The sequence below is a fragment of the Lontra canadensis genome, unplaced genomic scaffold (genome assembly GCF_010015895.1).
Source record: "Lontra canadensis isolate GAN:19392208 unplaced genomic scaffold, GSC_riverotter_1.0 scaffold1448, whole genome shotgun sequence".
Taxonomy (NCBI): domain Eukaryota; kingdom Metazoa; phylum Chordata; class Mammalia; order Carnivora; family Mustelidae; genus Lontra; species Lontra canadensis.
This window is the reverse complement of record NW_022632432.1, coordinates 1,478-11,515: the sequence shown is the minus strand read 5'-3', so window position 1 is coordinate 11,515 and position 10,038 is coordinate 1,478. Positions and strand designations below refer to the sequence as shown.

At 46.0% G+C, this 10,038-nt stretch overlaps 1 pseudogene; it reads left to right on the top strand.

Moving 5' to 3' along the window:
• Nucleotides 1-7,367: 7,367 nt before the first annotated feature.
• LOC116863522 lies at nucleotides 7,368-9,267 on the top strand (annotated as a pseudogene).
• Nucleotides 9,268-10,038: the final 771 nt, after the last annotated feature.

Here is a 10,038-nt window from a genome sequence, read left to right as displayed (position 1 = left end):
GTTTACAATTTCTCTGTTCCTCTCTGCCTCAGTTTCCAATGCCCCCCCTGTGTCTGCAGACAGCTACCCCTAGTAGTTCGGGAAGTTTGGGTTTGGAAATGCAGAGACTCTAAGGTAGTCGTACCCAGGCCAAAGGGCAGATCAGCAGAGCCTGTGGGGCTTTTTAAAGAAAAAAGAGGAGGATTCTGAGATCCTCCTCTAGACTCACTGAGTCAGAATCTTCTGGGATAGGTCCCGGGCCGTAAAGACCAGGTATGTTTGTCATGTGGTTGTGTTTCATGACAGCTTTTTTGGCACTGGGCTTTCCTTCATTGGAACCACATGCAAGAAGATTGGGAGAATCCACAAGTTAATGTTTGAAACCATTTTGCAGGGCTCTGTCCTTCAAGTTCCTTGATTTCGTGATCTGCACCTTCACTGTGGTGTGTTAAATTCTTAAACCTTGTCAGAAAGTCATGTTATTGGTAGCATAGGGATTCCTTGCATGAATCATGGACAGAGATCCCTTTCTGCCCCAGTCCTCTCTTTGGAATGGGGAAAAGAATGGTAACCGGCCTTTGGGATGTAAGGATTAAATGAGAAATAGATCCACGGCAGTCAGCACAGGATCTAGCACAGAGTGAAGCCTTCCACAAATTATTATTACTACTTGTGATTTCCCTCCTTTTTTTTTTCTGATTGTATTCTTTCTTTAAGAGATTGACGTCATGCCCGTGACGGGGGAGGGTCAGAGGGAGAGGGAGGGGGAAAGACTCTCAGGGAAAATCCACACTGAGTATGGAGCCCAACGTGGGGCTTGATCTTGTGACCCTCAGATCATGACCTGAGCCAAAATGAACAGTCAGATGCTCAAGCAACTGGGCCATCTGTGCGCCCCTTGACTTCCCTCCATCTGAAGGTCGTTGGGGTGAAGTTACCGACTCTGTCCTCGCTGTGGATCACGCTGGTTCCTGCCTCAATAGACTATGGCGAAAAATCCCTAAAATAATGCTAAGAAAGCCAGTTAGCCTCCGAGGAGACCTAGGGTGCTGCAGGTTTGGTGTGTTACCTCCTTCAGTACAGAGCCCCCCTGGGACTAACAGTGCTGTGAACTGTCTGAGATGGCCGCTAGGAAGATGAAATGTAAGGGGCTCCCCCGAGTGCCTGGCACAGAGCAGGTGCTCAAGATGGGTAGTTAGTGTCGCCACCATGTCACCTTCATGATGAACTAGTGCTCTCATTCCTACCATCCTACAGTTAGAACACTTCTCATTGGACATATTGGGTTTATATGTTATTATATTCTAATAATTCCATTCCATTTTCCTCATCTCCCCTCTCCTTATCTTCCCCATCCTGCTATTTCCCTAAGGCTATTCCCTCTTTTTTTTTCCTGTGACCCCCTACCCCCAACCCCTCCCGTGTCCTGGGAAATTAGAAGTCCATAATCACCAGCCACCTCTGTTTCCTCAACCTCTCCGTAGCCATTTCATCCTACTCTTTGCTTCGATCCTTCTGGGGGGGACATCCATTCTTGATGACCCATAGGGTGTTCTCTGTGCCCTCATACCCTGCATTTTTTGAGGTCTGGGGGGTTCAAGATTGGTGTCCTCCTTCTTCTTTGCCCCCATGCCATTTCTTTGAGATCTGTGGTCCCTAGGGAGAGCATTCTGGCCTCCTCATCATTACTGTTTTCTCCCAACCCCCCATAGTTATTAAACCAATTCATGGAAGACTTGGGTGCTGGGCCCACAGTCTTCCACTATGTCTCCTGCTACAGGCCTAGGTGGCGTCCATGTGCACATGGAGGACCCAGCTTCCACACAGGGCACTCATTTTCTCAAACTCATTTTCTCAAACGCCTACTTTGGCGTGATCACTTCTGGCACCACTCCCAGCATGGTGCCCTGGATTTCCACCCTGATGCTGCACCACCTCGCACGTGAGCAGTGCGGCTCCTTTCAGCCCCGATCTCTTCTTTCCAGCGTGTTCCTTCTGTCATTTCTGCTCTGCTATCTGCGTGCTCTTCCCGAGGACCTCCTTGGATTTTTCTGTCCTTTATTCTCCCTTGATGCTCTGATCTCTCAGCTGAGCTTGAAGTTCCCAGCCCATGATTCAGCGGTTGTCCTGGCAATGCTTCTACCGCCCTTGCCTTTTGTCCGAGTAAAGCCCAAACCCTGGGGGAACCAAAGCATCCATGTTCACCTTGAATCCTGATGGTGGGAATCACACAGCAGGGCAGCTCGGAATGACTATGAGTTCCTGCGAACCAGCCTCACCTGTGCCCTCATGGAGCTCCCCCATTCTGTGGTTCTCTGGGCAGCTCCCTTTCCCACTCTCCAGAATCCTTCCAGCAGACTTTTCCCACTCTCCTCAACCCTGTGATGGATGCCGCCCTCCTCTTTCATTCTCTGTGTAACATGGGCATTGGGATGGGTCGAGCTTCACAGAGAAGATGGGAACCTTCAGATTGGAACTCCATGAACATCCCTCCGAGAAAGGGAACCATCCTTTCCTCCCGTGGCAGTGGTCAGCGTCCTCCCCAGAGGCCACTGGGAGCACACCTGTCCTTAAACACAGTGGGTTCGTTACTCATCGTGGGGGAGAACCCACATATTGGGAACTGTGGGGCTGATCAGTGAGAAAGGGGTGTTTGAAAGAACGTAAAGGATTTGGGCTTTGGGCGGATGTTTTTGGGAGTGTTCAAGGAAGCAGGGGTGTGCTCTGGACTGAGTGCAGACAGGAGGCGAGATAGTTCTGGGGATTAGCTAGCTCTATCAATCTTTTCTAGAAGGAGGTGTGAGTAGTGTGATGAACAGTGTCATTCAGAAGGAAGGTGCTCAGTAGTATGAGCCAGGAAAGAGGACGATTGGTATTTTGTGGTGGGCGTGACAACCTGGTTTTGTGTGTTTGGACAAGAGAGGAAGTGGGCCTATTTTGTCTCCCTTCTTCCCCACGGCCAGGTCACCTCGTGCTGCTGTTCTGCAAGGTCCTTTCTGTTAAACAGTAGAACCACATGGCCTCTCTCTATCCGCCGGGCCTGCTCCTACCAGCTGTGCAGCCTTGCTCATGGTGCCAGGCCACCTCCTCGATGTCAGCACTGCTCTTCTTGCCCAGTGGAGGAGGGATGTCTTCAAAAGACAAACAGGTGTTTGCCAGACAGGGGAAACTAGCCTGGACACTGAAGCCCAGGGCTGTGTCAGCGGCACTTGACGTTGTGTGAGGGAGCGGGTATCAAGAGAGCGTTCTGGAGAGGCTGTCAGAGAGTGAAATGCGGGAGGACCGAGGGGTTCCAAGTCGGGCAGGTGACGTGCTCTGGTTTTTCGACCATCCCCAGGATCCGTGTGGGAGCCGCACTGGTGACAAAGGGCAAGTCTGTTCCCTTTTCCTTCCGTGTGGCCACACCCCTGGCTCAGGTCCCTTCTCCTACCTGCTCTGTTGCAACACGTCCTCCTCATCCTACCTGCTTCTTGTCCAGCTCCCTCTCCCAGCCACATGCCCCTGCTCCGGCCAGGGTGATCTTTTTGGAATCCCACATCTTCTCTTGTTACTGTGTTACTGGAAAGCTTTTGATTCCCCATCAGCTCCAAGGTGGAGCCTGCACTGTGTGGTAGGACTCTCTTTGCTTTTCGTGATCCTCCCACGGTACCCTGGGTTTCCTGCTGCGGACTGGTGATCTGCATTTGGATGTCTCAGAGTTATCCCAAATCCAGTCTTTCCAAAACTATACTGGAGATCCCTTTCACCACCACCCCCTCCGAACTCTGTGAATGGGACCGCTGTGTCCTTCTCCCACGTGCAAAAGGGAAGAGTTATCTTGGAACTCTGCTTTTACTTCCTTTCCCTCTTCTGCGATCATTCACGCAGACCTGTGATTTTATCTGCTAAATATTTCTGGGATCTACCTCCTTTTCTCCACCTCTCCTTCTGCCCTCTCAGCCCGATCTATGGTCATTTGTGGTCTGAGCCATGGTGCTAGTGTGATCGGTGAGCTTCCTGGTGTTCCTACCTCCCCCAAGGACATCTCCCCCGGAATCCAGAGATTTGTGGAAGCCCCATTCATTCATACCCTGCCTAGGGTCGTGGCTTCTTGTTGCCACTGGAGGTGGACGCAAACGTTCCTTCTGTGTCTGCACGGCTGCTCCGTCCTCCCTCTTCAGTCTTGCTTCCTCCTAGGTTCTCCCCAACCCTCATGAGCTCTCATCTCCCCTCAGATGAATGCAGTGACTCCACGTTCTCTGTTGAATGCCTGCTCAGTTGCCGGAGGCACGGTTCTCCTGCAGTTCTGGATGGGACCCAAACAGACCGGGGTGGAGCAGTTAGCGAGCCTTTCTTCCGGGGAGAGAAGCAGCCAGAAAACAGAGAGGCAAGGAATCTGGTGTGTCAGGGGGTGCTGGATGCTGTAGGAGGGCTGGAAGGGGCTGTCATCTGAGCTGGGATGGCCAGGGAAGGCCCCCTGAGGACAAAGGTGGGGAGAGCTTTGCAAGAGGTGAGGGAGTGAGCCCAGTGCATGTCTGTGGGCACAGTGTCCCTGGCAGGGGGAAAGGGGGAGAGGAAGGCCTCCGTGGAGAGAGCTGGGCTGACTTGTTCCGGGAAGGACGAGGCCAGAGTGAGGGAGAAGGAGATGTTAGGGACCTGAGGTGGGAGCAACGTCAGGGGGCATTTTGAAGCAAAGAATGACACAAGCAAGGGGAGTAGCTGAGAGAGAGAGAGAGAGAGAGAGAGAGAGAGAGGGGGCAAGTAGGCAGAGTGACAGGCAGAGGGAGAGGGAGAAGCAGGTTTCCCCTAGAGCAGGGAGCCCGAAGTAAGGCTGGATCCCAGGACCGTGGGATCATGACCTGAGCCAAAGGCTGAGCCACTCAGGTTCCCCTTTTATTGATTTGTAAGAACTTTGTATATATAGGATGGTGGTCCTTTGCCTCTGTACTGGGTGCAATATTTTGTCCCAAACTGTTTATCTTTGAGTTTCGCTTGTACCAAACATTTCATGATACATTTCTTTTTTATTTTTTAATTGACATATAATGTACTGTTAGCCCCAAGGGTACAGGTCTGTGAATCGCCAGGTTTACACACTTCACAGCACTCACCAGAGCACATACCCTCCCCAGTGTCCATAACCCAGCCACCCTCTCCCTACCGCCCTCTGCCTGGCAACCCTCAGTTTGTTTTGTGAGATTAAGAGTCTCTTGTGGGTTGTCTCCCTCCCGGTCCCATCTTGTTTCATTTATTCTTTTCCTACCCCCCCAAACCCCCCATGTTGCTTCTCGACTTCCTCATTTTCAGGGAGATCATATGATAGTTGCTGCCTTTCTCCGTTTGACTTATTTCGCTAAGCATAGTACTCTCTAGTTCCATCCACGGCGTCACAAATGGCAAGATTTCATTTCTTTTGATGGCTGCATAGTATTCCATTGTATATATGTACCACATCTTCTTTATGCATTCATTTGTTGATTGACATCTAGATTCTTTCCATAGTTTGGCTATTGTGGACATTGCTGCTATAAACATTCAGGTGCACGTGCCCCTTCGGATCACTGTCATGATACCTTTCATTCTGAATGTTTACATTGCCAAATCTGAAAGTTTAACTTCATGGCTTGTGGCTTTTAGATAATGCTTTAAAAGAGGTTTTCAACTGGTATTACATTTTCTTTTGGCACTTCTATGATTTTGGCTTCTATTGCTTAGACCATTTTATCTATCCTTATTATTTTGTTTGATATAAAGTAGCTGTTTTTGTCCCTGCACCATCTAGTGATGGTCTATAACCCCCATGGGCTTGAAACATCACTTAGATACCAAATTCTTACATATATTTTAACACAGCCATGTGTATATCCTTCTTCACTTCCAGTTGGACTTGCTTTTTTCATTTTGATGCCTAAGCCTTTTGACTTGTAACTTAGTTGTGAATTGATTGAGAGGTCCCATAGCTTGCTTCTCAGAGTAAGAATAGGTTTGTGCCAGGGAACTGTTTTGTTAGTTCATTTGAGCCACTGTACTCCAGGAGGGCAGAAAAGAAAGGGACCCTGACAAAAGGCACTTGTCTAATTCTGTTAGAGCAATAGCTTTTCAGGAAACCCTATCGGGTAAACTTCAACATACATGTCATTGGCCAGAACTAGGCATGTGGCCCTACCCCTAGGTGTAGGAACATGTGGGAGGGGAGAATTTCTCACAGGACAGATTGGTACCTTGTAAAAATTGAGGTCCTCTTACTAAGGAAGTACAGGCAGGTGGATATTGAAAGGGGAACTTGGAGGGTCAGGCACATCTCTCATCGTTTGTTTTTTTTTCCTCCTTTAGAAGTTCCCCAGGTAGGGGTGCTTTAGCCCTACGTTAAAAGAATATTTTCAGTAGTGAAAATTAGATATAATTATTTTAATAACTCTTTCGTTAAGTTAAATTTTAATATTAGTGTTTTAATAAGTCATCTTATTTTTGATATGTTATAATAAATTCAATTATTTTGAACCCTTGGAGGTAAAATACAAAATGCAACATTATGCCGTTTCTAGAAATGAAGACATCAAAATGTATAAACACTCAATATTTGTTTTTTAAGACACGTTTATTTTCTTTTTTATTATAATAGTCTGTTTGCTTTAGAAAATTTGGAAAAGGCACAGAAAGAGAAGAAAATAAAAATCACCTGTAATTCTATTACCTTGAGAAATCTACTGTGAACATTTTTGTGTAGTCTCTTTTAGTGTTTTTGTTTTCTATATCATATGGTTCCGTTTTCAGGAAAAATGAAATCTGATGCATTTTTAGTTTTTTATCCAGTTTTGTTTTGTTTTGCTTTTGTAGCTTGTGACTATAAATTGGTACTCTCTCCTTGAAGGGCAGTTAAAAATAATGACACATTTAAATTACATGTAACTTTTGATCCAGCAATTCTATTTACCCCGCCAAGTGTACCCCCCGTGCTTGAAAAGGTGGATCTATAATAATGTTATGACAGTAAAAGACTAAAAACAACCTAAATGTCTACATGGTACATCCATACAATGAAATTCTCTTCAGCCGTTAGGAAGAGAGTACAGTTGACCCTTGAACAACATAGGGGTTGGGCGTATGACCTCCCCTGCTGTCAAAAATTCATATGTCAATTTTGACTCTCCCTAACTTAACTATGCATAGCCGGCTGCCAACTGGAAGCCTGACTGATCATGTGAACGTAACACATATTGTGTATTCTCTATATATTATAAACTGTATTCTTACAGTAAGGTAAGCTAAAGAAAATGTTATTAAGGAAATCATGGGCAGCCGCGGGCAGTGGCCGAGGAGGCGGCGCGGCGGACGGCGGCCCGAGAGTAGCGCTCGCGCTGCGGCCCGCGGGACCGCGCTGCGACCGCCCGGGCCGGCCCCGGGGAGCTCCCGCCAGCGCCGCCGCCGCCGCCGCGTGCGGAGCGAGGAAATGCGGGACATGTGGATTTGGGATATGAATTCATTTGAAAAACCACTTTGGGGTTATGAACGTGATTTCTGATGAAACTGGATTGGAATAATTTTCATGACCTTTGTGTGTATATATATATATATATATATTTTAAAATTTTGCATTTGACTTAAGTGCCATGAGAAAATTTGCATATTGCAAGGTGGGCCTAGCCACCTCCTTGATTTGGGTACTCTTGGATATGTTCCTGCTGCGTTACTTCAGTGAATGCAACAAATGTGACGAGAAAAAGGAGCGAGGACTTCCTGCTGGGGATGTTCTAGAGCCAATACAAAAGCCTCATGAAGGTCCTGGAGAAATGGGGAAACCAGTCGTCATTCCTAAAGAGGATCAAGAAAAGATGAAAGAGATGTTTAAAATCAATCAGTTCAGTTTAATGGCGAGTGAGATGATGGCACTCAACAGATCTTTACCAGATGTCAGGTTAGAAGGGTGTAAAACAAAGGTGTATCCAGATAATCTTCCTACAACCAGTGTGGTGATTGTTTTCCACGCCGAGGCTTGGAGCACACTTCTGCGAACTGTCCATAGTGTCATTAATCGCTCACCAAGACACATGCTAGAAGAAATTGTTCTAGTAGATGATGCCAGTGAAAGACTTTTTAAAAAGACCTCTGGAGAGTTCCGTGAAAACATTAAAAGTACCAGTTCATGTAATTCGAATGGAACAACGTTCTGGCTTGATCAGAGCTAGATTAAAAGGAGCTGCTGTGTCTAAAGGCCAAGTGATCACCTTCTTAGATGCTCACTGTGAATGTACAGTGGGATGGCTGGAGCCTCTCTTAGCCAGAATCAAACATGACAGGAAAACAGTGGTCTGTCCTATCACTGATGTGATCAGTGATGCTACTTTTGAGTACATGGCAGGCTCTGATACGACCTGTGGTGGCTTCAACTGGAAGCTTAATTTCCGCTGGTATCCAGTTCCCCAAAGAGAGATGGACCGAAGGAAAGGTGATGGGACTCTTCCTGTCAGAACACCTACAATGGCAGGAGGCCTTTTTTCAATAGACAGAGATTACTTTCAGGAAATTGGAACATACGATGCCGGAATGGATATTTGGGGAGGAGAAAACCTAGAAATTTCCTTTAGGATCTGGCAATGTGGAGGGACTTTTAGAGATTGTCACCTGCTCACATGTTGGACACGTGTTTCGGAAAGCCACACCTTACACGTTTCCAGGAGGCACAGGACAGATTATCAATGAAAATAACAGACGACTTGCAGAAGTGTGGATGGAGGAGTTCAAGAATTTCTTCTATATAATTTCTCCAGGTGTTACAAAGGTAGATTATGGAGATCTATCATCAAGACTTGGTTTAAGACACAAACTACAATGCAAACCTTTCTCCTGGTACCTAGAGAATATTTATCCTGATTCCCAGATTCCACGTCACTATTTCTCTTTGGGAGAGATACGAAATGTGGAAACAAATCTGTGTCTAGATAACATGGCCAGAAAAGAGAATGAAAAAGTTGGAATTTTTCACTGTCATGGTATGGGAGGTAACCAGGTTTTCTCTTACACTGCCTACAAAGAAATTAGAACAGATGAGCTTTGCTTGGATGTCTCTAAACTTAATGGCCCAGTCACAATGCTCAAATGCCACCACCTAAAAGGCAACCAACTTTGGGAGTATGATCCAGTGAAATTAACCCTGCAGCATGTGAACAGTAATCAGTGCCTGGATGAAGCCACAGAAGAGGATAGCCAGGTGCCCAGCATAAGAGACTGCAATGGAAGCCTGTCCCAGCAGTGGCTTCTTTGAAATGTCACCCTTCCAGAAATATTCTGAGACCAAATTTACAAAAAAAAGAAAGAAAGAAAGAAAGAAAGAGAAAACGGAAAAAGGAAGAAAGAAAAGAAAAAAAAAAGATTGACTGGGCTACCTCAGCATACATTTCTGCCACATTCTTAAGTAGCAAAAAAGGAAAAGTGCTTTCCTCCTCCGGGGATGTAAGGTTTATCAGCCATTAAAACTTGGACTCCTCTCGCTTTTCACTAGCTGTGAACCAGCCTTCTTGTCCAAAGGACGTGAAACTACATAGTAGCGAGACTGTGCACACTGATGTTTACAAGATTGAAAGAGTCACAAGAGTCATCAAGAATCATGGTGAAGAATATTCCGACAATGATGCAATCAACACAATGTGCTTTCCGGAGCTGCCCCTCGTAGGTTTGCTTGCACCTCAGTAACTGCTGCTGAACGTGCGATCCTAATGAAGAGATTTCCAAGATTTTTTTTCTGATTAGATCTGGTAACCAGTATATTAAATATTGATATAAAAATAAGTGAAAAAGAACTGGAACCAGTTTCAGAACCAGGAAAACAACATTTTTACGATTTAAGAAGAAACTATATTAAACAGGGTTTAAAGGAAATTAGAACAGAACTATGAGAAGTACAATTTGTTATAGTACAGTATCAAGTTTCTATATAGATTTTACCTCAGTGGGGAAAAATAACTGATTGCAGTGACATTCATTTTCATCTGTGATAGTCATGGATGCTTTTTTTTCCCCTTGGGGTGCTGACATTGAGCCAAAAAAAAAAAAATGTCTCTTTGAACATAGTTGTAATCGCTT